The sequence below is a fragment of the Macaca thibetana genome, chromosome 6 (assembly GCF_024542745.1).
Source record: "Macaca thibetana thibetana isolate TM-01 chromosome 6, ASM2454274v1, whole genome shotgun sequence".
NCBI classification, from domain to species: domain Eukaryota; kingdom Metazoa; phylum Chordata; class Mammalia; order Primates; family Cercopithecidae; genus Macaca; species Macaca thibetana.
In genome coordinates this window covers 176,031,128-176,057,988 of record NC_065583.1, presented here as the reverse complement: position 1 = coordinate 176,057,988, position 26,861 = coordinate 176,031,128, and the positions used below count along the sequence as shown (strand labels likewise).

The window sequence follows — 26,861 nt, the reverse complement described above, 5'->3', positions numbered from 1 at the left end:
CTGGTGATTTTTTTTTTTTTTTTTTTTTTTTTTTTTGAGACGGAGTCTCGCTCTGTCACCCAGGCTGGAGTGCAGTGGCCGGATCTCGGCTCACTGCAAGCTCCGCCTCCCAGGTTCACGCCATTCTCCTGCCTCAGCCTCCCGAGTAGCTGGGACTATAGGCGCCCGCCACCTCGCCCGGCTAGTTTTTTGTATTTTTTAGTAGAGACGGGGTTTCACCGTGTTAGCCAGGATGGTCTCGATCTCCTGACCTTGTGATCTGCCCGTCTCGGCCTCCCAAAGTGCTGGCATTACAGGCGTGAGCCACTGCGCCCGGCCTGCACTGGTGATTTTTTAAAGAAGATACTGCACTCTCTAGAGAACCAAACCTGGGCAGATTTCAACACGACCCGTACTGCCACATACGTTACCTGAATCTCAGGCTTCACTTTCAGCACTGTCGGTTTTCATGGGCTGTCTTCTTTCTTGTTGCAGCCTGTTTGCAGTATTCAGAAAGAGAAACAACAGAGAACGTGTGATGTAATATTTGTTATACTGCCGAAGTGGACAAAATGTGTCAACGAGAGTACAGTTTAGAGATGAGCTTGTGACGGGGGCAATCGCTTCACCTCTCTGAGTTTCGGAGCCTTCGTTTTTGTGAAGATGGTGATAAGACCGCACTGCTGGAAGAATGTTGCTTTCTTCTTCTGCATGTGTGCTGATACAGCGAGATAAAGTGTGTTTTCCCTGATCAATAAGAGGGTCTTGTGGTAGCCAAGGAGGCTAGTTTGGATTTCTAGCATGAAAAGTGGGGAAATATGGGCCCACAAGAGGTCATCCCATGCCTGGCACCTTCTCACAACTCTTGCTTGATTGTGGCGAGTTCTGGCTGTCAGGGAGCCTTAAGTGTTTTTACACCCACATCTTGGGTACAGGTGTTTTGCTCTCTGCCCTGATGCGACACCAGCCCAGCCAGCCAAGGACTTGATGGTTTATGCATGCTGGCCAGCTGGCAGGAGAAGTGACCGTGTTGCTGCCCAGACTCTGCAAAGGTTTGGAGTTCGGGCTTATCTTAACTTGCAATGCTGAATGTGTCAGGAATTAGAGACCAGAAATGTGCAAAATCTTGCTGTGAAAGTTTTTGAAAGACCCACAAGCAAAAAAGTCACTAGGAGACTTCTAAATCAAAACAGCGTATCTATCACATGCTATAGTCTTCCTTCTCTGATCCAATCCTTAAAAATTATAATCGGCCAGGCGCAATGGCTCACGCCTGTAATCCCAGCACTTTAGGAGGCCGAGGCGGGCAGATTACGAGGTCAGGAGATCGAGACCATCCTGGCTAACACAGTGAAACCCCGTCTCTACTAAAGAATACAAAAAATTAGCCGGGCGTAGTGGTGATCGCCTATAGTCCCAGCTACTCAGGAGGCTGAGGCAGGAGAATGGTGTGAACCCAGGAGGCGGAGGTTGCAGCGAGCCAAGATTGCACCCCTGCACTCCAGCCTGGGCAACAGAGCAAGACTCCATCTCAAAAATAAATAAATAAATAAATAAATAAAATAAAAATTATAATCAGGATATAAATGGATCCATAAATGAGTAAAGACAGGACATCAAAGAAAAGCAAGAAGGGAAACCTTTGTTGGATCAGAAATGATGACTCCTAGAAGGAAAGAATGCAAATGGAAGCCGATGCAGAAGGTTCGGTCAGGACGTGCTGCAGAACCTGGAAGAGCCCCCCAGGAATCGCCAGTGAGGAGCAGTGGATGCTCCGCTGGGCAGGGCTCCTGATGGGACAATTAGCTGGGGGACTTGCAGGCTGAGCAGCCAGGCAGTGACTGCTGCTGCAAAACTTCCCACACCATAGGCAACAACGGGAGTGTCTGCCACCAGATTATTGCAGTGGGCGCAGTAGTCTTAGTAGACACAGAAAAGTGCAAGGAAAAAATGTACAGAAGGAAGTGACAGGACTCAATAAGCAAAGGAGAGCTAAGGTACCGCCAAACTAATCCAAAAATTACTGAGAATAAAGAGAAAATAAAATATTAATTTGAAATGAAAATAAAAGCATGGCAAAGTATGACAGGTGAAATGGTGGAGGATTTTGAAATGGAAGTTGGTGGGGAAGAATGTAGATAACGTTGTAAAACTGTGTTTAAGTCTGTATATAAAAATGCAGAAGCAGTTTACCTAAGGACAAAATGGTATTGTAGGAAGCTATAGAGGCTGGTCCTTCCACTAGAACAACCATTGAGCTATAAAGAGTAATTGCAATGAATTATTTGGAAACTCTGGAACCGGGTCAGGCATCTATGGGAGAATGCTTGAAGACAGGAGAAGCTGGGCCTGGAGCGGTGGCTCATGCTTGTAATCCCAGCACTTTTGGGAGGCTAAGGTGGGCCGATCACGAGGTCAGGAGATCGAGACAATCCTGGCTAACACGGTGAAACTCCGTCTCTACTAAAAATACAAACAAAAAAAAAAAAAAAAAAAAAAAATTAGCCGGGTGTGGTGGTTGGAGCCTGTAGTCCCAGCTACTCAGGAGGCTGAGGCAGGAGAATGGTGTGAACCCAGGAGGTGGAGCTTACAGTGAGTGGAGATTGCGCCACTGCACTCTAGCCTGGTGACAGAGCAAGACTGTCAAAAGAAAAGAAGAAAGAAAGAGAAAGTGAGAGAGAGAAAGTGAGAGAGAGAGAGGGAGAGAGAGAGGGAGGAAAAGAAAAGAAAGAAAGAAAGAGAAGAAGGAAGGAAGGAAGGAAGGAAGGAAGGAAGGAAGGAAGGAAGGAGAAGCGGCTGGTCCTTTGTGAGTGGTGGACACGAGCCAGCTACCACCTCCATTTCTTAGTCCTGCTGTGCCTATAAGAGTAGCAACCCACATTCCTGGAGCAGCTGGCTGATGTCAGAGTGAGCATCAGGGACCTTGTCCTCAAAAAATTTGACGTGGTACATTTTGGTCAGTCTGGTGGTGCCTGAGGGATCAATACGGAGACTGCCTTGGTTTTGATCCACTTGGCAGCAGTGGCTTCCTCCAGCAGCATCCACTGGAAGATTTAAAGAGACAGACCTTCCCCCTTGTTTGTAGCTGGATATTTGAGGAAATCTTTGGTAGTTCACTAACTGGTCGTATAGTAGATAAAGGAAGAGCAACTTCAGTGACAAGAAATACACATTTTGCAAAAGCAGTTTGAAAAAGTCAGAAACTGATGGTTCCAGCCTTTAACAAGAGAAAATCCAGAGTCCCAGAGGAGGAGAAGCACCTGATTTTTAGAGTTATCACATTATGATACTCATAATATCCAGTTTTTAACAAAAAATTATAGAACATGTAAAGAAATAGAATAATATGGCCTATTCACAGGAGAAAAAAACTTGGCATAAACAATGTCTGTGAAAGCTCAGACATTTGAATTATTAGCCAAAGACATTAAAGCAGCTGTCTTAAATATTCTCAGTGAACTAAAGGAAGTCGCTGACAACTAAATAAAATAGGAAAATGACATATGAGCAAATTAGATTATTAATAGAGAGAGAAATTATATATTTTTTAAAAACCAGAAAGAAATTGGAGCTGAAAAGTACATAACTGAAACAAAAAGTTCATTAGAAGAGTTCAACAGACTTGAGCAAGCAGAAGAAAGCAGAAGACAGTGACACGCGGTATGGACAGACCTCGGCAATTCAGTATTAAGCGAAAAAAGTGATTCCCCAAAGAGTCCAGATATTACATACATACAACGTCCTTTCTGTTAAAAAGAAAAAAAAGAAAAAGTTACCAATGTATTGCATGTATGTACTCTTTAGGAATATACATCTATATCTATATAGATATCTAAGGAACAAAATTTAAAGGAAAGCAAGAGAATGAAGAACATGAGCGGGGTGCAAGGACTTGGAACGGGGGCCCTGACAGCAGACAAAGACGATGTCAGACTCTGCTTTTGTTTTTGGTGCTTCCTCCATCATCATAAATAAACAAAATACAGAGTCAGTGAAGGAAGCAGGTCACTCAGATCAAGGATGAATCAGTGTTCCTACCCAGGATTGGGATTAGTGTGACTCTGGGCACCTGGGATCCAAAACAAGGGGAAAGAGGCAACCACCATTCGCTACGCCAGACCCTGGCAGTGACGTTCACAACTCCAGGGGCTCACACATGACCTTCTTGGGAAGCGATACGAATATCCCTCATATCCTTGTGAGGAATAGGGGCTCGGAGTGGATTAAAAACTTATGAGGTTACAGAACCAGCAGCATCTCCACACTGGCCTAGAACCCAGGTCTGTCTGATGCCAAAGTCCAAATGCAGGTTACGGTGCCAATTAGCTCCTGATCACTCTGCTAAGAGGAGCTTTGGATTCCTGCAAAGAGTGAGAGAGGGGGGCCTGGGATGCCTCTGGGGGATATCAGAGCAGCAGGATCAGACGCAGGTCCTGGACTGAGCCTGCAGCTAAGAGAAGCAGCTCACAGGCCGGGTCTGGGGGTGCAGGCCAGTCCCCATCAGACTCTCCGTGACTGTGGCCACTGGAGTTAAGGGCCAGGGTGTGACCTTCCATGGTCAGAATGGGGCTCTCCTAAGTGGAGTGAAAGACAAACCTTAGATCTTCAGGTGGGTCCTTCTGAATCTCTGGGGCCACAGAAGGAAAACTGGGCACTGCAGCCTGATGGGGATGGGAGGGGTCAAGTTGTGCAGCCTCCCTCTCGCTGCGCAGCCTCTTGGGAGCGAGCGCGTGGGACGTCTGCGAGGACCTGCGCCCTTAGCCTTACACCCTTTGCTGGGTGTGTGAGTGCTCAGCTCTCAGTGCAGACGTGGGACGTCTGTGAGGACCTGCGCCCTTAGCCTTACACCCTTTGCTGGGTGTGTGAGTCTCAGCTCTCAGTGCAGACGCGGGACGTCTGTGAGGACCTGCGCCCTTAGCCTTACACCCTTTGCTGGGTGTGTGAGTGCTCAGCTCTCAGTGCAGACGCGGGACATCTGTGAGGACCTGCGCCCTTAGCCTTACACCCTTTGCTGGGTGTGTGAGTGCTCAGCTCTCAGTGCAGACGCGGGACATCTGTGAGGACCTGCGCCCTTAGCCTTACACCCTTTGCTGGGTGTGTGAGTGCTCAGCTCTCAGTGCAGACGCGGGACATCTGTGAGGACCTGCGCCCTTAGCCTTACACCCTTTGGGTGTGTGAGTGCTCAGCTCTCAGTGCAGACGCGGGACATCTGCGAGGACCTGCGCCCTTAGCCTTACACAGTGCTCAGCTCTCAGTGCACAGAGACAGCCCGATGGTAGCTGCATCTGCCCTCCTTTCCTCTCCGAGCTCCTCTGCTCTGCCCGAGCTGACCTCCAGGTGTGGGTCCAGACCTGCCCACACATCCTGTGCTGTGTCCTCAGTGCTCCCAGCCCTGCCCCACTTGCAGGCTCCCTCACTCAGTTCCCCTTGGACGTCTGCAAGTGTCTCCAACACACTCCCATGCTCCATCGTATTTATTTATTTATGTATTTATGTATTTTGAGACGTAGTCTCACTCTGTCACCCAGGCTGGAGTGCCGTGGCACGATCTTGGCTCACTGCAACCTCCACCTCCTGGGTTCAAGCAATTCTCCTGCCTCAGCCTCCCGAGTAATGGGATTACAGGAGCATGCCACCAAACTCCGCTTTTTTTTTTGAGATGGAGTCTTGCTCTGTCGCCCAGGCTGGAGTGCAGTGGCGCGATCTCGGCTCACTGCAAGCTCCGCCTCCCGGGTTCCCACCATTCTCCTGCTTCAGCCTCCCGAGTAGCTGGGACTACAGGCGCCCGCCACCACTCCCAGCTAATTTTTTTGTATTTTTAGTATAGACAGGGTTTCACTGTGTTAGCCAGGATGGTCTCGATCTCCTGATCTTGTGATCTGCCGTGTTGGCCTTCCCACATGCTCCATCTTTTGACCATCAGTAGAATGGCCATAATTTAAAAAATAAAGAAAGAACAGATGTTGGCATGGATGTGTTGAAAAGGGAACACTTTTACACCGCTGGTGGGAACGTAAACTAGTATAACTACCATAAAACACAGTATGGAGATTCTGTAAAGAACTAAAGGTAGAACTATCATTTGATCCAGCAATCCCACTACTGGCTACCTACCCAGAAGAAAATAACTTATCTTACGAAAAAGATATTTGCACCCACATGTTTATAGCAGCATAATTTGCAATTGCAAAAATATGAAAGCAGCCTAAAACAAATCAGTGGATAAAGAAAATGTGACATATTCTTGTGATCTGTACATATGTACATACCACGGAATACTACTCAGCCATAGAAAGGAATGAAATAGCGGCACTCACACAACCTGGGTGGAGTTGCGGACCATTATTCTAAGAGAACTAACTCAAGAATGAAAACCCCAACATCATACTGTCTCACTTATAAGTAGGAGCCAAGCTATGAGGATGCAGGCATAAGAATGATGTAATGGTCTTTTGGGACTCAGGGGGAATGGTGGGAGGAGGGTGATGGATAAAAAACTACACATTAGGTACAGTATACACTGCTTAGATGGTGGGTGCACCAAAATCTCAGAAATCAACACTAAAAATCTTTGCCATGCAACCAAACACCTTGTTCCCCAAAGTTCATTGAAATAAAATAAAAATAAAAAGTATAACTAGGCCGGGCGCGGTGGCTCACATCTGTAATCCCAGCACTTTGGGAGGCCGAAGCGGGCAGATCACAAGGTCACGAGATCGAGACCATGCTGACTAACATGGTGAAATCTGTCTGTACTAAAAATACAAAAAATAAACAATTACCCGGGTGTGGTGGTGGGCGCCTGTAGTCCCAGCTACTCGGGAGCCTGAGGCAGGAGAATGGCGTGAACCCAGGAGGTGCAGCTTGCAGTGAGCCGAGTTTGCACAACTGCACTCCACCATGGGCAACAGAGTGAGACTCCATCCCAAAAAATAAAAATAAAAAAATTATAACTACATAAGCAAAGAGTATTGGAGGATATTTGTATAACCCTAGAGTAATTAAGGCTTTTTAAAGCAAGACAAAAGGAAAGGAAATGTTGTCATATTTGGCTTCGGAAAAGTTCACAACCTCTACACTGTGAAAGATCCCATAGGGTTCCTAATATGCAAAGAGTCACTATGTTTGATAATCCAAATAACCCAACTGGTAATTCACACCAGAAATGTTAATTCACACCGGAAAATTTGTAAAATGGTCAAAACATGAAGAAATCTTCAGTCCTAATGGTAGTAAGCAAATGCATATTAAAATATTACATATTTTCTTTGAATAAAACTAAACATATTGTTAGTATCTCACGCCGAAAAGAGTGACAGGGTTGAATGAAGTGTGAACTGCTCCACCCTTTGGGGAAGTCATCAGAAAGAGTCTGTGAAGACGGAAAATGCACATGCCCTTTGACTCTTAGCCTCCAAAATAAAGCGACCTGCACTGCACAACACTGGCTCAAAGATGCTTCCTGAAACCCTGTTTGTGAAGCCAACCCTGGCCCTGCTGGGCGGGGCTCCAGGGTCACGGCGCCCCCAGAGCTCCCATTTACTTACCACTTTGACTCAGGAACGGGTTGGACTCTCAGAGCTTACAATTTATACGAAACACTATTAGAGATCATCAGAAATACATTCAGACTCACAACTACACATGTGTTCATGGAGAGATGTAGAAATAAATAAGGGGGTCTTATCCTTGTGCTTTAGTTTAGATGTTAGTTATGAAGAAGGGAGTGAAGAATGTAGTTTCTGCAAGTAAGACAAGCACATCGAGATAGATGATTTGGTATAATTTAACAAAGTTAAACAAAACTATTTTATCTTCTACTGCATCATCCCATGATGCCAAAATGTCTCATCATAGGTGAATTATTTTCCAGTCATTTGAGTTAAGAAAAGAATACAGCTATTCTTCAGTGACCAAGCAACTGCAGGAAGCTGGCAACTTACCCCTGTGCAGATGAGCCCAGGGCGCCGTCTCCTTGCTGTGGGGTAAACGAAAATTCGTAACATGAAAAAAGAAGTTATTGACATGCAGCTGATTCTTACATAAAAGTCAAGTCTATTATTAGTGGGTTTTGAGGAACGGTACCTGGAGTTCTCTTGGGTCCTGAGTTCAGGTCTCAGAACCACTTACGTGTACACGCATTTTCATTTCTCTGGTGAGAAACTGGGAGTGGGATTCCGGTCATAGACATTTATCTTTTAAAGAAATGCCAAACTACCTTCCAAAGTGGTAGCACTTTACACCCTCATTTAACACTAGCAATGCAGGAGACCTCTACAGCTTCACTGACCCTTATTTAACTCCCACTAGCAGGCTGGAGTGCAGTGACTTGCAATTTCCCGGGTCTTCTCAGCTTCCCGAGTAGCTGGGACTACCCGCCCGCCAGTGGTTTTTTGTATTTTTTAGTAGAGACGACCGTGTTAGCCAGGATGGTCTTGATGACAGGCATTCTCCTTACAGGCTTGAGCCACCGCGCCCGGCCGGTGTGTGTCTTTTTGATGACAGGCATTCTCCTGGTTGTGGTTTTGGTTTTAATTTGCAGCTGCCTGATGTAGAACGATGTTGACATTTTTTTCCATGTGCTTATGTGGCATCCATATATCTATGTATCTACCTTGGTAAGGAGTTTGTTCAAATCTTTTGCCCATTTTATGTATGTATGTATGTATTTTTATTTATTTTTGTAGAGATGCCCAGGCTGGTCTTGAACTTCTGGCCTCAAGCAATCCTCTTGCTTGGCCTCCCACAGCAGTGAGATTATAGGAGCTTCCCATTGTGCCCCGCTCTCTTGCTCATTTGAAAAACTAGGTTTCTTGTTTGTTTGTGTGTTTTTGTTTGTTTTTTACAATTGCACTTTGAAAGCTCTTTTGTGTCTTTGTGTACTCCGGACATCAGTCTAAGACCTGAAAATATTTTTGTTTGTCTGTGGCTTGCACAGGAACGAACACCTTGCTTTATTGTGCTTTGCTTTACCGCACTTCACAGATGCTCTTTTTGTTGTTGTTGTTGTTGTTGCTGTTTTTACAAATTGAGGGTTTGTGGCAACCCTGGTCAAGCAAGTCTATCGGCGCCATTTTCCCTGCACCATGTGCTCACTTTGAGTGTCGGTGTAAGCAGCTTTCAGCAATAAAGCACTTTTAATTCAGACACATAGTTTTTAGACATAATGCTGTTGCACACGTGTCATGTAAACATAGCTTTTATACGCACTGGGAAACCAGAAGTTCACGTGACTTGTTTTACTGAGAAGTTCACTTTATTGTGGTTTTCTACAACCAAACCTGCAATCTCTCTCATGTGTGCCTGTATTTTTATTTTCTTAATGGTGACTTTTGAAAAGCAAATATTTTCCAATTTGGTAAAGTCCAAACTATGATTTTTTTCTTTAATAGGCAGTGATTTTGGTGTCATATCAAAGAAAAGCTTTGTCTCACTAAAGATCACAGAGATTTCATTCTATGCTTGCTTCTAGAAGTGCTCTATGTTCAGCTTTTAAGTTTAGGTGTCAGATGGATTTGGGACTAATTTTTGTGTGGGGAATGAAGTGGTCCTGGGTAATCTTTGTACAGGTATGAAGAACTCAAATCATTCCTTTTTCTTTTCCATGTGGATATCCAATTGTTATAGTACCACTTGTTGAACTATAATTTCTCCCCATTTAATTATTTTAGTACAATTATTTAAAGTCAATTGACCATAAATGAAAGGTTTAACTTTGGACCTTTCTTCTGGTCCATTTCTCCACATCTGTCTCTACATCAGTGCCACACTGTTTTTATTACTGTAGCTTTATGTCTCTCTCTATGTCAGCGCCACACTGTCTTTAGTGCTACAGCTTTATAGCAAAATTTAAAGTCTCATTGCCTAAGTTCTCTAATTTTATTTTTTCTCAAAATTGTTTTCGCTTGTATAGTAGTCTAGGTCTTTTGAATTTGCATATACATTCTACGACCACTTTGTCATCTCTGCTAAATCAGAAGCCTGCTGGGGTTCAGCAGGGATTGTGGTAAATCTGTAGATCAGGTTTGGAGAAAATTGCTCTTTCAATAGTATTTTTTTCCAATCTATGAATGCTGTATACCTTTTCACTCAATAGAGTATCTCGACTTCTCTCAGTCATGGTGCGTAGCTTTCAGTGTATATATCTGCACAAGATTTGTCGAATCTATTCTTTTTTATAAGATTGTGAAAGGAAGTTTTAAAAATATAACCCAGATTTTTCATTGCTGGTGGACAGAGATGTGTGAGGATGTATTTTAATATATGCCCCACATCCTTGTTAAGCGATTTTATTATCTTAACTGGGTTTTAAAACATACTTTTAGGATTTTGTTTTCTGCAAATAAGCACAGTTTTACTTTGTATTCTGTGTGCCTTCATTTTCCCTGCTGCGTTGGGCTGGCCGGAATGTTCCGGCAACGTCAGAAGTAGGAGGAGGGGGCGTCATCGCCTGTGCCCAGCCTCAGAGAGAGGGTCACCAGCCTTTCACCAGGAAATGTCATGTCAGGTACACGGGGTGCTTTCCTGTCATTCCTAGGTCACTGAGATTTGTTAAAAATCATGAATGGGAACTTGCTGGTAACAAACTCTTTTCTGCATTGATTGGCTTGATCACATGGTCACTGTTCTCTATTGGACGAACGTGCTGAGCTGTAGTAATTGATTTCTAGGCCTTAAGCCACTGCTTACCCCGGAGTGATATCACTTGGCCACAGTGCATGGTCCTGCCCGGTGCTGCTGGATTTGGTTTGCCAAGGTCTTATCAGTGGTCTTTGACTGTGTCTCCTGAATGTATTGGCTTACGAACGCCTGGCTTTGGTGTCAGGTTGATGGTGGCATTGCTGAATGAGCTGGGAAGTGTTTTTGGTGTCAGGTTGATGGTGGCATTGATGAATGAGCTGGGAAGTGTTGCTTCCTTCTCTGTTTTCTGAAAGAGTCTGTGTGTAGTTGGTATTATATTTTTTTCTTAAAATCTCTGCTAGAATTCATGCATGAAGATTTCAGGGCCTGGGATTTTTCTTCACTGGGAGATTTTAAATTAGTAGTTCAGTCTCTCGGCAGCTCTATGTCTGTTGAGATTTTCTGTGTCTTCTTGAGTTAGTTATAATAATTCATGTCACTTAACTAGAAAGGGAACTAACTTCCTTAAGTTAAAAAGCGTGTTTCAGGCCAGGTACAGAGGCTCATGCCTGTAATCCCAGCACATTCGGAGACCAAGGCGGGCGGATCACCTGAGGCCAGAAGTTTGAGACCAGCCTGGCATGTCAAAATCACGTCTCTACTAAAAATACAAAAATTAGCCAGGCATAGTGGCACACATCTGCGATCCCAGCTACTTGGGAGGCTGAGGCAGGCAAATTATTTGAACCCAGGAGGTGTAGGCTGCAGTGAGCCGAGATTTCACTACTTCACTCCATCCTGGGCAACAGAGCGAGACTCTGTCTAAAAAAAAAAAAAAAAAAAAGATGCAAAAAGCACATTTCAACCTTAGAAGAGTTAGAAGATGTATAATGAAGTATAGAAATGTTTAGGAGACCCAGTTCCATTACTCTCTTTGCACTAGGAAGTCATTGGTGCATTTCCGGTATTTAAGTTCACAAAGACACACAGACACACCCATGCACATAGCCTCACACACAGACACACACACACTACACACACTCACAGCAGTGTCCACAGGCTGTACCAGCCCTGAAGCAAAGGAGCATGGCTGACAGGTCCCAACCACAGAGTGACCTTAGACATTGTCCCAGGCCTGAGACATGGAACAGAGACACAAGCAGTACCTGGAGAAATCCTTCCTCCATTTGCGTGCATGGATCTTTCCTCGCCGCTTGGTGTTTTGAACTCTCTTCTTTGCGGGTCTTAATGAGATACTCAAAGGTGGTCAGCTTCTTGGCCTCTGGAAAGCGGAAAGGAGGAACAGGACAAGTTACCAGCCCTGCAGCTTTGCGCAGCGCCCACAGGACAGTTCAGAAAGGCAGCCAGCGCCACTGACTCAGCCCCTGCGCAGGGAGCGGTGCTCCGCCCACCACGCAGGCCCTGTGAGGCCAGGATGGGTGCAGGCGCCTCATGGGTCCAGCTCCACAGCTAGCTGATGGGCAGCAAGAGAGGTCTGCAGCTGTGACCTGGGGACCGGCACCGCTCCACACCCCCCTGCCCACCAAGGCCTCACTGAGCTGCACGTCAGTGGTGTCAGAAGAGAAGCTGCCTCTCACAGACCTGGGTCCCCCATACCATCCCCCCCATACCATGCAGCCTGAGAGGTTGCTCCAGATCCCCTGGGAACACTGGCGGGGGTCAGAGGCCAGCTCAGGAGGGGCCGCTCTGTCTGAGGGTCCAGGTGGCCTGAGGGATTCCTCACATCTTGACACGGGGTGGGGCACACCTTGGGGGATTCACAGAGACCCCGAAGTCAGAGGATGACAGTGCGGCGGCCACCCCGAGGTGCTGGCTAGCGGGTCCTGGGACCACACACTGCTGCAGGCGCTCAGAGCCCCAGGCCCAGGAGGTGAACACGAGCGCCATCAGTGCCACTCAGCACAGCCTCTGATGGGGCCGAGACAGGTCACATCCCTGCAGCCCTGCACAGAGCCCACCTCAGGAGGCCGACCAGAGCCCCATCCACCCGGCCTGCACTGCAGGCAGCAAAGCAGCGCATCAAAGCAAAGGAAAACCTGAGACACCCGTTTATCTAAAAGACTCGTCTTAATAAACGTTAATAAAATGGGCTCTGCACCTATTTCAGCCACGAGCTTCCGGGGAGGTGCCAAAATCTCCATGCTGCTTTCCCTAAACACCAACACCGTGAGAGCTGATGTCTCGTGACTATTTCTGGAGACTGGGGCAGCCGCCCAGAGGCCTATTTGCAGTGAGGAGCAGATGGCGGTGGGTGCCCTATGGAGTTGCCTGCAGCCAGCCCAGCCCGTCCCTGCAGTGTTTTGGGTGTTAGGCCCTGGCCGGGCCTTGAGCTGCTTCACATGGCTCGGGCTAGTCCTCCACGCCCCCCAGAACCTGTCGTGGTTTGAGCACACAAACTTGTGCTTGTTTATATTCAAGTTAAAATATATGTTCTTTTGCCCAGGTTTGCACAAATACCATCAAAACCAGATTTTCAGCGTGCCCTGTGGCTCCCAGAGGCCCACTTGGTGCGGGTGAGCTCTGTGGGAAACAGTTAACCTGAGCGTCATGGTGAGGCTGAGGGCAGGGAAGCAGCAAAACCTCCCAGGCGGGCCCAGGGTCTCCAGCATGGCCGGGGCTCCCTGGCCGGCCGGGCAATGTGGGGAAGGCTGTGCTTCCCTGACCTCATCAAGCAGGTTTTCTCTACAATCTACCGTGAATGTGGCTCCCATCCATCTCTGGAAGGCAGCCCCACATCACTCACCTGCTCAGGGAATTGTGCCCTCACCACGAGCACTGAGGACTCTCCAAGGTCCATCCTCCAGCTTCAAAATGAAGTCTGAAGGCCGGGCGCGGTGGCTCAAGCCTGTAATCCCAGTACTTTGGGAGGCCGAGGCGGGCGGATCACAAGGTCAGGAGATCGAGACCACAGTGAAACCCTGTCTCTACTAAAAATACAAAAAAAATTAGCTGGGCGCGGTGGCGGGCGCCTGTAGTCCTAGCTACTCAGGAGGCTGAGGCAGGAGAATGGCGTGAACCCAGGAGGCGGAGCTTGCAGTGAGCCGAGATCGTGCTACTGCACTCCAGCCTGGGCAACAGCGTGAGACTCCGTCTCAAAAAAAAAAAAAAAAAAAAAAAAAAAAAACAATGAAGTCTGAGTGGCCAGCTGCTTCTGACACAGCTCCCCATGGCCCCCCACCTGACACCTGCCCCCAGATGAACAGAACACACATGCAGGCCAGGCTGCACCTCCAGGAGCCTGCACAGGAGACTGGCGACCTTGGCCTGAGGACCACCCTCCACAGCTGCCTCAGCCTCACGGAGTGGGAGACAGATGGCCTCTCAGGCCTCTGGAGGAGACACAGCGACGACCAGGCGGGTGGTCCCAGCCCTCCTTCCTGGTGTCCTGGTTCCTGACGCCGCCAGTGCGCTCTCCTGCCAGCGCTGAGCCTGGGAGCCTGGCCTGCATGTGGCCGCGCAGTGCGGAGGACGTGGCGAGGCCTTCCATGCCCAGCCTGGGTTTCCAAAGCAGCAGCCCCTCCAGGCAGCCTATATGCCCTACCCTGCCCCCAGTTCCTCCTGGGCTTGAGCCCACTTGTGGGGAGTAAAGACCCCTCATCTTCATCCCACTGTCTGGACAGGACATGGGGATGGACAGGAGCCCATGTCTGTGGTGGGTGCGGACGCCAGAGCGTAGACCACCCCCCAGCCTTCCTGCACCAGCCTCACTCTGGGCAATGGCCCTGGAGGAGGCCGCACCTGCCCTATGGTTCCAGGACTTGAGGCTGGGGGCTTGGATCCCACCTGTGCCTATAGGACCTCCCTTGCAGCCGAAAGCAGCCCTGTAGCCACCCCCTAGGCCATCACGGATGTCCCCAGGGCCCCTGGAGACACTGGAACCCTTCCCTCCCTCTTTCCCTGGGGCTTGCCTTGAAAACCCCCAAGAAAGACAGCGCTCTCTTGCCCTGGGATCACAGGGGAGGGACCTCGTGCACGAAATCCACTGAGGATCAAACATGCCTGAGTGCCACCGCGTTCCGTTCCAGGGGAGCAGCGGGTCACCTGCAGGTGACAGACACAGCCCTCCAGCCTCAGCCCTGCCTGCAGAGGAGTTGGGGCGGCCTGGCACTGTGCCCCCTTCACAGCGCGATGAGGGGCTATCCGCCCACAGCCACAGGGCCGGTCCCTGGAAGCTCCATTAGCGTCAGCTGTGGCCATGGCAGGGGCCCTGTGGGGCCAGCAGTGACCTAAGCCCCTGGGCCCCTGGAGGTGACCCTGACAGCGCGGGGCCTCGGCGAGGGTGGGCACTCACACGGTGACCTTGCACAGGTGGCAGAACTGGTTCTGGATCACGTGTACGTGTTTTGATCTGTCGAAGATCGGCATGGGCTGAGAGTAGTTCTTCATGAGTCTGACATTGAAGTCGGCCGGGTCGATGCAGGAGGCAATCAGGTGGACAATGAGGTAGAAGAAGAAGATCCTCCCGGTCACCTGGCACGTCAAGGAAGAACCTGGCCCAGGGCCTCGTTGGCCTGGTCAGCCTGGCACGAGGCGTCCCCATGAGGCCCAAGGGCCCAGGGGAGATGAGGCCGCCAGTCAGCCCTACTCACCCAGCCCTACACACCCAGCCCTGCACACTGAAGCCCAGCTCAACCAGGCTTGGCCCTGCTCACCCAGCCCTGCACACATGGCCCTGTACACCTAGGCCTGCAGAGCTGAGCCCTGCACACCCAGCTCTGCTCACGTGGCCCTGCAAACCCTGTGCTGCACACACAGCCCTGCTCACCCAGGCCTAGTGGAGACAAGGCCACCCATCAGCCCTGCACACTTGGCCCTGCACACCCAGTCCTGCCCACTCAGCCCTGTTTACCCAGCGCCACACACACAGCCCTGCTCACCCAGACCCAGAGGATACAAGGCCACCCATCAGCCCTGCTCACCTGGCCCTGCTCACCTGGCCCTGCTCACCCGGCCCTGCACACCCAGTCCTGCCCACTTGGCCTGTTTACCCAGCGGTGCACACACAGCCCTGCTTACCCAGGCCCAGAGGAGACAAGGCCACCAATTAGCCCTGCACACACAGCCCTGTGCCAGGCGGGGACCGGGATGGCTGCCCCCATGCCCTTTTTGTTCATCCCTGTTGGACACAGGGCAAATCCCCCACAGAATGCACCGCACCCCCAGAGGCTCAGCCAGCCCAGCCAAGCACAGTCACCCCAAAGCCCTTTACACCGTGAGGGATAGAGCAGGGCCGCAGGAGGGACGCCCGGGTGTAAACACAGCCAGACGCAGCCCCAAAGGCCGGGGGGGAACCTGGTTCTTTCATACCAGAGACCCGCGAGCACTGGGAGAGAAGCACAGCCTCAGACAGAAGGAGGGGGGAGGAGGCAGGGAGCTGCACAATCTACCTGCTCCCTCTAGACCCCAGACGGCTCGCTCAGGGACCCTCTCCCCGAGACTCGCTCAGGGAAGCCCCCGCTAGACTCGCTCATGGACCCCAGACTCACTCAGGGCCCTTCTGGACCCTGTCAGGGACTCCAGACTCTCTCAAGGACCCCAGACTCACCTGGGCCTCTGTCTCCGAGCCTGGCTGCGGGGCCACTGGGGAGAGGGTCCTTGTCCCCTGGAGCCAGGAGAAGCTGGGCTCCCCATGACCGGGACATCAGCTCCCGCCCTCAGATCCTGGCTCCCTCCTCCTTTCACCCTGGGACCAACACAGACTCCCCATGGCAACCAAACAGAAGGGGTGGAGCGCGGGGCCCTCCCGTCACCCTGCCTGGCCCCTGGACCGCCTTCTAGCCAGTTCAGGGTTGACAGCCGTCTCCGCGGGGCGGCCCAGAGGCCCTCACCGTGTGGCCTAAGCTTGGCATGGAAACCCAGGCTGCCGACCTGTGGGGCACAGCGCTGTCCTCCTTGGCACAGGGGCGAGGAGGGAGGTGCTGACCTTGTGCAAAAGGCTGCGCAGGGAGTTTAGCAGAAGGCTGCCAGCAGGGCGGGTCTGGCGCCAGGTCAGGGGGCTGCTGTTCCTTCAGACAGAGCCTCTCTCTGGAGCCCCCTCAGGCAACGTTGGGACAGCTTCGCTGCTGCTGGGCTCACACTCCGCCTTGTCCTGGCACCACCCTGGGGCATGGGGTCAGGGTTTTTATGCAGCAGCCCTTCCCTGACGAGGGCCCCGTAAGAAACGTGCTGTAATGCATGGGAAGCCTGAGTGTGAAGCTGGTTCCGACCGAAACGCAGACACAGGGGCCGAAGCCCTCAGCAGGACACGGCACACACCCTGCATCTTCCAGGCCCCCCGCGGCCCCGGCCCCGGGTGCTTGTGAGCATGAGCTGAGGAGGAGGCTCTGTGGTGCAGACATGGCTGCAAGGAGGACAGGACAGAATGATCTGGATGCCAAGGGGATGGGACTAGGGAGCTGCTGCCCAGGCGGGGGTGCGGTGGGAGTTGGACAGTGCGGCTGGAGGCCAGCCAGGCTCTGGGGAACTCACATGGGGGCCAGGACTGATCGGATCAGTGGCCACTCTGATCCCACCATGCCAGAGGAGAGGCCTGCAGGGGCCCCGCCAAACGGGAGTGGACTGAGGCTGCAGGGCTTACTGTCCAGCTGGTGACACCGACGTGACGAGGCTGCATCCCGGCTGCTGTCTCGTGTACCCGCTCCCTGCAGGCTGAGCTGGGGACGCTGCACTATTTACGTGGTTGCCGGGGCAACGGAGAGCGCATCTGGAGCCTTGGGATGCTCTCAGTGGCCGCTGAGGACAATGAGACCAGGCAGGAAGCTGCACCGTGGCCCAGGAGAAGCCCCTTCCTCTGCAGAGCTGGAGCAGCACTTCCCTCGCTGGAAACCGGTGGGCAGGGAGGGCGGGGCCAGGCAGGGCCAGGCAGGGCCTCTGCCCGGGCAGCAGGTGAAGCTCAGGCTGAGGACGCCCACCCAGGCCCTTGGTCGCCACATCCAACTGCAGCCTCACATTCTCCAGGCTTTGCACACAGAAGCCCACTGCCAGGGAGACGGTGCTGCTGCAGGGGGCCACCAGGAGACAGCCTGGAGATGGTGTGGCCCTAACCAGGACCCCTTGACTTCCATGTGGAGGAGCTCAGGGCTGTCCTGAGCCTGAACCTGCCAGGCAAACCCGTGGCGCTCCCGAGCCAGTCCCCAAACCTGCAGGCGCCGAGACCGGGCGGTCCCCCTGAAGGCATCCACCCAGAAACAAGGGTTCAGCTGGCAAAGGACACCCCCGCTAAGATTCCAGGGCAGTGTCTCCCCCTGGACAGCTCCCTGGACTCAAAGCTTTTCTCATGAGAACCAGGTTGAAGCAAATCTTTCACTGCACACTACGGTGCCCTGCTGTCCATCGGCCGCACTTCGGCCAGTGAGGGCCGCGCTCTGCAAGAGGATGTCCTCCTGGGACATCCATCACCCACAGGAATGATGCTGGTGACCTTAAGTTGGCTACGTTTTGCCCAGACTGACCCAGCTGGCCACTCTGCCCATCACCCACCCCCGCGGGTGACCCTTCCTGAGCTGGCAGGAGCCCCAGGATAGGAGACACTGGGTACTGTATTCTCAATTTTCTCTGCTTCTACTTTCACACTTAATTTTATCCTGGTAGTGCTTTATGTTCCAACGAGCAATAAACAGTAAAAGAAGTAGAGTAAGTGTCTCCCTTTCACCACGCAAACCGCCTGCCCTCTGGAAGTTTCGGTCTCAAGCTGTCATGAGAACCTAGCTATGCCGGAACCTCCCCTAGCAACAATCTGTATTTTGTAAACAAACAGTGCCGCAGCACCAGCCCAGGACACACGCCCTGTGCCCTTTGTAACACTGCTAACCTTTTCCCCGCCCTGTTCTGCAGGCAGGAAAAGAGAGGAGGCGGAGAGTGAGCCCACAGCCCCTGATCCTGGGGCCCAGCGCAGTCCCCGTCACGTCTTGTCACCTTATCAGTCCCTGCGGGGCTCAGAGCTGACACGTGCTGCTGAAGGTGCAGCGCCTCTCTGTGCTGGTGAATCTTCCCGCGCGGCCGCCAAGCTCGTGCTGCCCTGGGCCACAGCACAGGACTTTGCTGGGAAGAGATTTCTCCAGATTAAACAGAGTTACACAGATTCCAATCCCTTCCACACACCAGGCCCTATGGACGTGGCGGCAGCGGAGTCTGCTTCCCTCTGCAGAAGAACAGATGCGGCCACGTGTGCCCTGAGGCACGCTCTGGAAGGGCTCAAGCACGAGGCCACTGACCGTTGGCCAAGCCTGGCACTCAAATGTCCGCCTAACCTGGGGTCTTTACTCCATTTCTTCCCCGCTGTCCACAATACAACATCCCTCACCCTGCACCTGACCTCCCCCAGGGTCAGGGGCTGCAGCCACGGGGCCTGGGTGGTCACTTCCCAGACCCGCCCAGGTCCCTGAGGTGCCAGATAGCGTGGGCACCCTCCAGTGGCCACAATGGAAAGCCACATGCTGCTGGCCCAGGGGGTCGAGGGGGTCGCTGAGGCACGGGCACGGGGGGTGCAGCTGGGGAGGCCGTCCTGAGCCTGGCGCTGGCCAGCGGGAGGGGCAGCATGGACGAGGGCTGGGACACCAAGGGCTCTGTTAGAAATGGAGATCCAGGTGTGGAGTGGGGGGTACAGGGGAGCCACAGAGGGTTCACCTACCAGAGAGCAGGTGACAGCCCAGAGGCACATGGCCAAGCCACAGGCCAAAGGAAGAGTGGAGAGAAGGGATTCTAGCAGCGCATAAGGAAATAGCCAGGTGTGGAGGGTCAAATCATCCCCCACATAGGTCCAAGCCCTGACTCACAGCACCCGTGGCTGTGACCGCAGTTGGAAATAGGGTCTTTGCAGATAGTCCTGTTAGGGCAAGGCCGTTTCAGGTAGGCCCTACTCCAATGACTGGCATCTTTACAAAAACGGGTACCCAACAGCCGCAGACACACACAGAGACAAGACGGCGTGAACACCAGAAGACGAGCCACGGACAGCGGCCGGAGCCAACCCCATCCCCTCTAGTAGCTTCAGCGGGAACAGGGTGCAGCCAGCACCCGATTCCACATGGCCGGAGCCACCCCCTCCAGCAGCTTCAGCGGGAACAGGGTGCAGCCAGCACCCGATTCCACATGGCTGGGGACCCCGGGCCCCGGAACTGTGAGACCAGATATGTCTGCTGTTGCAGGCACCTGGTTTTTGGTGCTTTGTGATGGCAGCCCCAGGACGTGCTGCGGCCACCTGGTGATGCTGAGGGAGAGAGACAGACGGTGGGCAGAGCGGCAGGGGAGGGCGCCTTCCTCTGCAGAGCGTCCACTGGGCCATGCAGTGGAATCACAGACGGAAACACAGCATTTTACACCCCTAGCGTAACTGTGATTCAGATGAGGGTTGCAGCGGAAAGCAATATACCTGAGACCCAGAGTCCACCTGTGCACCACTCTGGATTGGCAGGGGCAGAGACCCGGCCCACCCTCCCAAGGAACTGCTGCATCCCCACCTACTGGGCCTCCAGACAGAGCAGTGGGACAGGCCGACGCCACCTGCGCCACGTTCTTCTGAAACTGCTCAGCCTCAACCACACAGACCCCCAGATGGTGGAGCAAGACGCTGGTCTGGACACGCCGTGATGCTGTGGTCAAGGAGACGCCAGCAGCTGCCAGGAAAAGGCAGGCGGGCACTGTGCTGACCTAAACACACCCAGAGACTCGGTCGCAACATGCCCAGAACCTTGGCCAGATTCTGGATTAAAAATCCTATCAAGTGCATCTGGGGGCTGTTGGAGAATGTTGATGTGGACTGCCTCAGGCATGGTCCGATCACAGCCTGTCTTCTCACCTGCCATGAAGGTGCAATAAAGGAGGACACCCATGTCTGGAGGGCATGTGCTGGAGCAGGGAGGCGGGCCGTGCAGCACACGGTCAGTGACTGTGGGCTTCAGTGGCATCCTCATCCCTCACTGCAGGACACCTGGGGCCAATGGCGCTGCCATGCAGCTCTGTGGGTCTGTGGGTTTCCGGGCCCTGGAGGTGGGGGAGGCCATCTGGGACCCAGGCCTTGGGGGTGTGGGGACTCGGGGCTGTAGGTGGAGAACTCAGACGCTGGGCCACAGCAGAAGCTCGGCCAATGGCAGGGGATCTTGGGGAATGCCAGCAGGGCCATAGGGCACATCCTGGGCCTGGCAGAGACAGGCCACTACTCAGAACTATGATCTGTCCTGATGAGTGGAGGGGTGCAAGACTGGCAGTGTGTGCCGGGTGGAAACATGGGTTGCCACATTCCAGCACCCCCCATGGTAGGAGCCCGACCCCCCACACGTGTGTCCAGGCATGGTCTTAGACCCCACGGAACCCCCACTCTGGTGACTGGGCACACTCAGGGCCTCTCAGCAAAGGCCTCCTCTTGGGAAGTGAGCACTGCTTCCCTAAATCCCCTAGGACTGGGGAGGCCAGGGAGCAGACAGGGGGACACAAAGTCTTCTACTCACAGCCCCAGACGGTCACTCGAAGTCCCAGTCAGTCACTCACAGCCCGGACGGCCACTCACAGCCCCGACGGCCACTCACAGCCCCAGAGAGACATTCCCAGTCCTGGACGGACACTCCCAGCCCTGGACGGTCACTCGCAATCCTGGAGGGCCACTCATAGCCCCAGACAGACATTCCTAGTCACAGACAGACACTCCCAGCCCTGGACAGCCATCCCCAGCCCCGGATGGTCACTCCCAGCCCCAGACGGTCACTCGCAGCCTGGACGACTACTCACAGCTCCAGGCAGACACTCCCAGCCCCAGACAGACACTCCCAGCCCTGGATGACACTCACAGCCCCTGAAGGCCACTCACAACCCCAGATGGCCACTCACAGCCCTGGAGAGCCACCTGCAAACAGGACACAGGTTGCAAGACGGATGGAGCCAGAGAGCACCCAGGATGAGTCAGCACTCACGTCTCTCACTAAAGCACATCCTTGGACCCCTGGCAAGGCTCTCTGCGAGGCCAGCTGGGCCCAGCCCATTTCAGACTTGTAGATAGGGTGTGGCCTGACCTCCCAAGGGAACTTTAGCCACACAAGGCACCCCAAGACCCAGAGACTGAGCCTCAAATCCCTGGGGAGACACCCTTGAATCACTGAGCCAAACAGGGTTGGTTGAATGAGAGGCCAAAAGCCTTACTGGCAGTGTGTGTCTGTCTGTGTGTGCCCGGGTCCGCATGTGTGCTTACAGAAAACACATGTGTGCGCCCGGGTCCACGTGTGTGCTCACAGAAAACACATGTGTGCCCGGGTCCGCGTGTGTGCTCACAGAAAACACACGTGTGCGCCCGGGTCCACGTGTGTGCTTACAGAAAATATATAGCTTTAAACATACATTAAAAAGTGAGAAAGGTCTACAATCAATGACCTAAGTTTCCATCTTAAGATGATAGAAAAAAGAGCAAAGTAAACCCAAGGTCAGTTGAAGGAAGTAGTAAAAATAAAAGCAGATTTTTTTTTAAATAGAAGAAAAACAGGCAAACGATAGAGAAAATTAATAGATTAAAAAGCTGATTCTTTTCAAGATGAATGAAAGGGATAAACCCCAGGAAGACTGATGAAGGAGGAGGAGGAAGACACAAAGGGCCAGGATAGTGAGGAAGGAGGGTGCAGCACTTCAGACCCTACAGATGGGAAAAGGCTAGCAGGAAACACTGTAAACACCTGTATTCCAAGCAATACGACAACCTACGTGCAATACTCCAATTTCCTGAAAAATACAACTTATCAGCTGGGTGCCGTGGCTCACGCCTGTAATCCCAACACTTTGGGAGACCGAGGCGGGTGGATCACAAGGTCAGGAGTTCAAGACCAGCCTGGCCAACATGGTGAAACCCCGTCTCCACTGAAAAATACAAAAATTAGCAGGGCGTGGTGGCGTGCACCTGTAGTCCCAGCTACTCAGGAGGCTGGGGCAGGAGGATTGTTTGAACCTGGGAGGCAGGGGTTGCAGTGAGCCGAGATCACACCATTGCACTCCAGCCTGGGTGACAAGAGAGAGACTCCATGTTCGAAAAAGAAAAAAAAGAAGAAAAATACAACCTATGAAAATAGAAACAAGAAAACAGAGAAACAGAATAGCTCTTTATCAAAGAAATTGAATTCATTATCAAAAGCCTTCCCACAAGGGAAACTGTTGCACTTGGGGAAAAATCCAGCCAACTCTAGACTGAGGGGCCTCCTGTGGGCAAAGGCACCAGTTTCTCTGACCAGTCAAAGGCCTGGGAGCAAAACGGATGGAGGAAGGGGGGCTTCAGGGACACAGCAGCCCCAGGCACGTGGCTCCCGATGTGAGCCATGCATCTGCAGAAAGACTTGTTTAGAAAATTGGGGAAATGGCCATACGGAGAAGAAGGAATATATGATGTTAAGAAATGGCTATGTAATTTTTAAGTGAGATAAAGCATGGTGTTATAAAAATAAAAATAGTTTTTCAGACACAAACTGGAGCATTTACAGGTGAAATTTCACGATGTCTGAGATTTTTTAAGGTTACTCCGGTACACATGTGTGAGATGTAAAACAAGGTTAGCAAAAGCTTACTGTTGAAGCAGGTGACTGGCACCTGTGGGTCTGCTTGACTGTAGTCTCTACCTCTATAAACTGAAAGACACCACAGGAACAAGTTTCAGGAAAGAGGGACATGGCCTTGCCGGTGGCTGAGGTGCTCAGGCTGGCGGGCTGCACACCTGGTCACTCTGCATCCGGCCCCTACACCTCCCTGTCTGTGCCGCAGCAACACACACCAGGCTCGCCATTCACCAGAGACCTGCCCAGGATGGCCCAGCCGGAGGACCACACAGTGGTGTCACCGCTTCCCCACTGAGGCAGGCTCTAGTGAGGAGTGACACATCCCACTTTTAGAAATAGGGTACCCAGGCACCAAACGCAGGCCAACTGTCCCCAGGCCCCTTTGTCCTCACACACTCATGTCTCAGCAACCCTAGGGGGCCGGGGTTTCTTGACTGAATGACATGGTCTGCTGGAGGTAGGGCAGAGCCCACATGCTCCACAGACATGCACCCTGGGAGATGGGAGCAGACGCAGGCTCCTGCCTGCCGGAAGATGATGGGAGCAGATGTGAGCCCCCACCTGCTGGGAGATGACAGCAGACACAGGTCCCCCACCCACTGGGAGATGGGAGCAGACGGTCTGACATGGGGTCAGTGACTGCCCTGTCCACCCTGACCCTGAGCCACACAGGAATGGCCTAATGTTGGGTTAGCAGTTGTCCTGTCCACCCTGATCCTGAGCAGGGGCTGCACAGAGCACCAGTGGCCACTGGGCCCACCTGCAGGCTTGGGGGACATAGTCTGGCCCAGGGCAGGTGACTGGTGCCACCGGGCAGCCATGGACCAGATCCCAGAGCCAGGTCCACTGCAGGGTCCTCCAGGCACCCCTCCCGCTCAGACCGTGCCACGGTGAAAAGGATACCACGTAGGCGATATATTTCCACACATGAGGCAGGAGGGGAATGAAGATCCCGAAGGTGGCCGAGGAAAGGCCCAGGAAGACAGCCCAGGTCACCACCTGGAAGTAGTGCAGGGGTAACGACCAGCCGTTCACTCTGGAGATGCGGGGCGGCAAGACCAGATCTCCGTTGTTGAGCACGGCTTCTGGGGCGACGGAACACTGGCTCCCGGAGCGGGTGTCCATCTGCAGGATCCAGAAGGGGAGACCAGCCCCGTCAGCCCCAGGGAGGGCTGGCCCCGCCCACTGTCAGGGAGACCTCAGGGACTGGGAACATCATCCCCAAGGACCAGCACTGAGAGCCAATGGCCCAGCACTGCCTGGGGCCGCGTCCCTGGGAGCGGGGCTGGGATGGAGCCGGTACAGGGCCTGCTCAGGGGAATGAATAGACACGCTGCAGAATCTGACCCCGGCCACAGCCGAGCGGCTACAGAAAACGGCTCTCCAGGGTGTGGGGGCCCCTGGGCGGAGGACCTGGCCAGGCACCCGGTGCTGGTGCTACCGCCCCTCAGTTCCCCCGAGGATTTAAGTTCTGGGGAGCCCTCGACAGCCCCCACACAGCGATAGGTCCCAGAACCCATTCACGAATACACAGGCTCACCCAAGACTCCCCAGGTGCCAGAGGAAAACCCACATCAGAAAGAGGCCACACGGAGCAGAGGGGTGCGCCTGAGAGAAACTGAGGCAATGCCGGAAGAGCTCCTGAGCCGATACTAACTGCTGCAACACTGAAATCTCCCAGATCATCCCCGAGAAGCCTCCCTGAGCTTCCCAGAGGAGCAGGACCCGAGAGCTCACTTCACGGGGTCCTGTGTGTCTCCCCTTCCACAGGACAGGGTAGCCCGTCCAGCCACACGGGGCTGGGGCCTGTCCAGGTGGGCAGTGGCTGCGAGGTTCTGAACGCACACTGCGGCGGCTCCTGGCCAGTCAGGCGGGGAGGCAGGCAGGGGAGGGAGGGACGTGGTGTCAGGAGAGGGAGGAACGTGGTGTCAGGGGAGGGAGGGACGTGGCGTCAGGGGAGGGAGGGAGGGGCAGTGAAAGGCACTCAATGGCTGCTATGGGGTGGGGGATCTGGAGGGGCTGGGCGGTCTCAACAGGAGTGTTAGGAAGCTTCCCCCCGTTATGCCTCGTGCAAAGCCCTTATTGTCTCTTTGGGAAAAAACCTTCAGAAACTGAAGTTGGTATTGCATGTACTACTTTGGGAAGAGAGACACTGAGAACTAGTTCACAATTCTTCTTCCTTGCAGTCGTGAACGTCCACGATTCAGTGGCTCTGCGCTGCCTTTGGGGCTCCTCCCTGGTCCTCCAAATGTGACGCCAGGCGGATGCGGGGCCATAGGGCCCTGGGGCTTGAGCCACACAAGAATGTCTCAGGGAGACCCGAGAGACTCACAGCTGTGAAACAAGACCATGGTGCCTGGGCCGGGCGCGGGCTCACCCTGTAATCCCAGCACTGTGGGAGGCCGAGGCGTGCGGATCACCTGAGGTCAGGAGTTCGAGACCAGCCTGGGCAAAATGGCGAAACCCCGTCTCTACTAAAAATATGAAGATTAGCAGGGCATGGTGGCACATGCCTCTAATCCCAGCTACTCGGGAGGCTGAGGCACGAGAATTGTTTGAACCTGGGAGGTCGAGGCTGCAGTGAGTCAAGATTGTGCCACTGCATTCCAGCCTGGGCAACAGAGGGAGACTCCATCTCCAAAGAAAAGAAAAGGAGGGGAGGGGAGGCGAGGGGAGGGGGAAAGAAAAGTCCAAAGGTGCTAAGGAAGGAAACAGAAACACAGAAAGACAATCTTGTACATTAAAAACACAATTCCCAATTAAAAACAAAACCCAAATGAAAGTGCCAAGAAACAGAAATGATGTTGCCAAAAATCACATTGGTAAAACCCGGACGATCACATCCAGGAAGGACCACAGATCTCAGAGAGGAGGAGAGAGGAATCGCTCAGCAGCCTGGAGCCTGGAGCCTGACCCTGTGCATCTGTCAGGCTTTCAGAAGAGGAAGGTAGAGCGTCTGTGAGAGAAGAAAACACTGAAGAACTTTGAGAAGATTGAAGGCTTCAGGTCCACACTGTGCACAAGGGCCAGAAAGGATGATTGGAAAAAGAAATACATCCACACCGGTGAAAATGTGAGCGGCAAGGATGTAGAAAAAAATCCTGCAGTGTTCTCAGAAGAAAACACGAGGGAGATTCATTACAATATATGGATACCTGCAAATTGTACTGCATCCGTTTTTTAGACATAGAGCAATTCTTCAGGTTCTGAGAGCATTTTAATCTAAAATGCATCTGGCCAAAGGATAATCAAAGTTTGAGACAAAACAGATTCTTTCGGAATGTGTGAATATTCAAAGTACACCAACCATTAATCATTTCCAAAAAGAATTATTTAGAGATTTACTCCATCAAATAAATTATCACAGATAAAACATGGTGAGCAAATTAATCTAAAATTATATCTAAATTAAATCCAAAACAAAACCAAATCTAAGTGACAGACGACAGAACCATGAACCTGCACCACCGGCCGCAGGCGCGGAGCGTTGGGGTCGCGCTGTTCCACGGAGCCACGCGCGGGGGCGTGGGAACTCCATGCTGGCCAGCACCCAGCCATCTCCTCACAGGATCTCGGTGCGGCCCAGGACAGCGGAGCAGCCCAGCAGCAGGGGCCGCACCTGCCCCACGGAGGACAGCGAGCCGGGGAGAGATACCCCACGGAGGACAGCGAGCGAGTGGGACAGACCCCACGGGGGACAGCGAGCCAGGGAGAGATACC

At 52.6% G+C, this 26,861-nt stretch overlaps 1 protein-coding gene and 1 long non-coding RNA gene across 27 annotated transcripts in view; one reads left to right on the top strand and one right to left on the bottom strand.

Moving 5' to 3' along the window:
• LOC126957414 (probable palmitoyltransferase ZDHHC11B) overlaps nucleotides 1-26,861 on the bottom strand; it is a 167,020-nt gene that overhangs the window by 6,627 nt on the left and 133,532 nt on the right. For 5 of the 26 annotated variants that reach the window (XR_007726758.1, XR_007726766.1, XR_007726764.1 and 2 more), the window contains exon 2: nucleotides 411-475. The exons of 9 other annotated variants lie outside the window; for them this stretch is intronic. The gene's annotated coding sequence lies outside the window, so the exon portion shown is untranslated. 12 more of the 26 variants (XR_007726760.1, XR_007726750.1, XR_007726752.1 and 9 more) reach the window with 11 other exon arrangements.
• LOC126957434 (uncharacterized) overlaps nucleotides 10,638-26,861 on the top strand; it is a 126,117-nt gene continuing 109,893 nt past the window's right edge. Inside the window, exon 1 of the long non-coding RNA XR_007726768.1 lies at nucleotides 10,638-10,735. This is a non-coding gene — a long non-coding RNA (uncharacterized LOC126957434). The remainder of the gene's footprint in view (nucleotides 10,736-26,861) is intronic.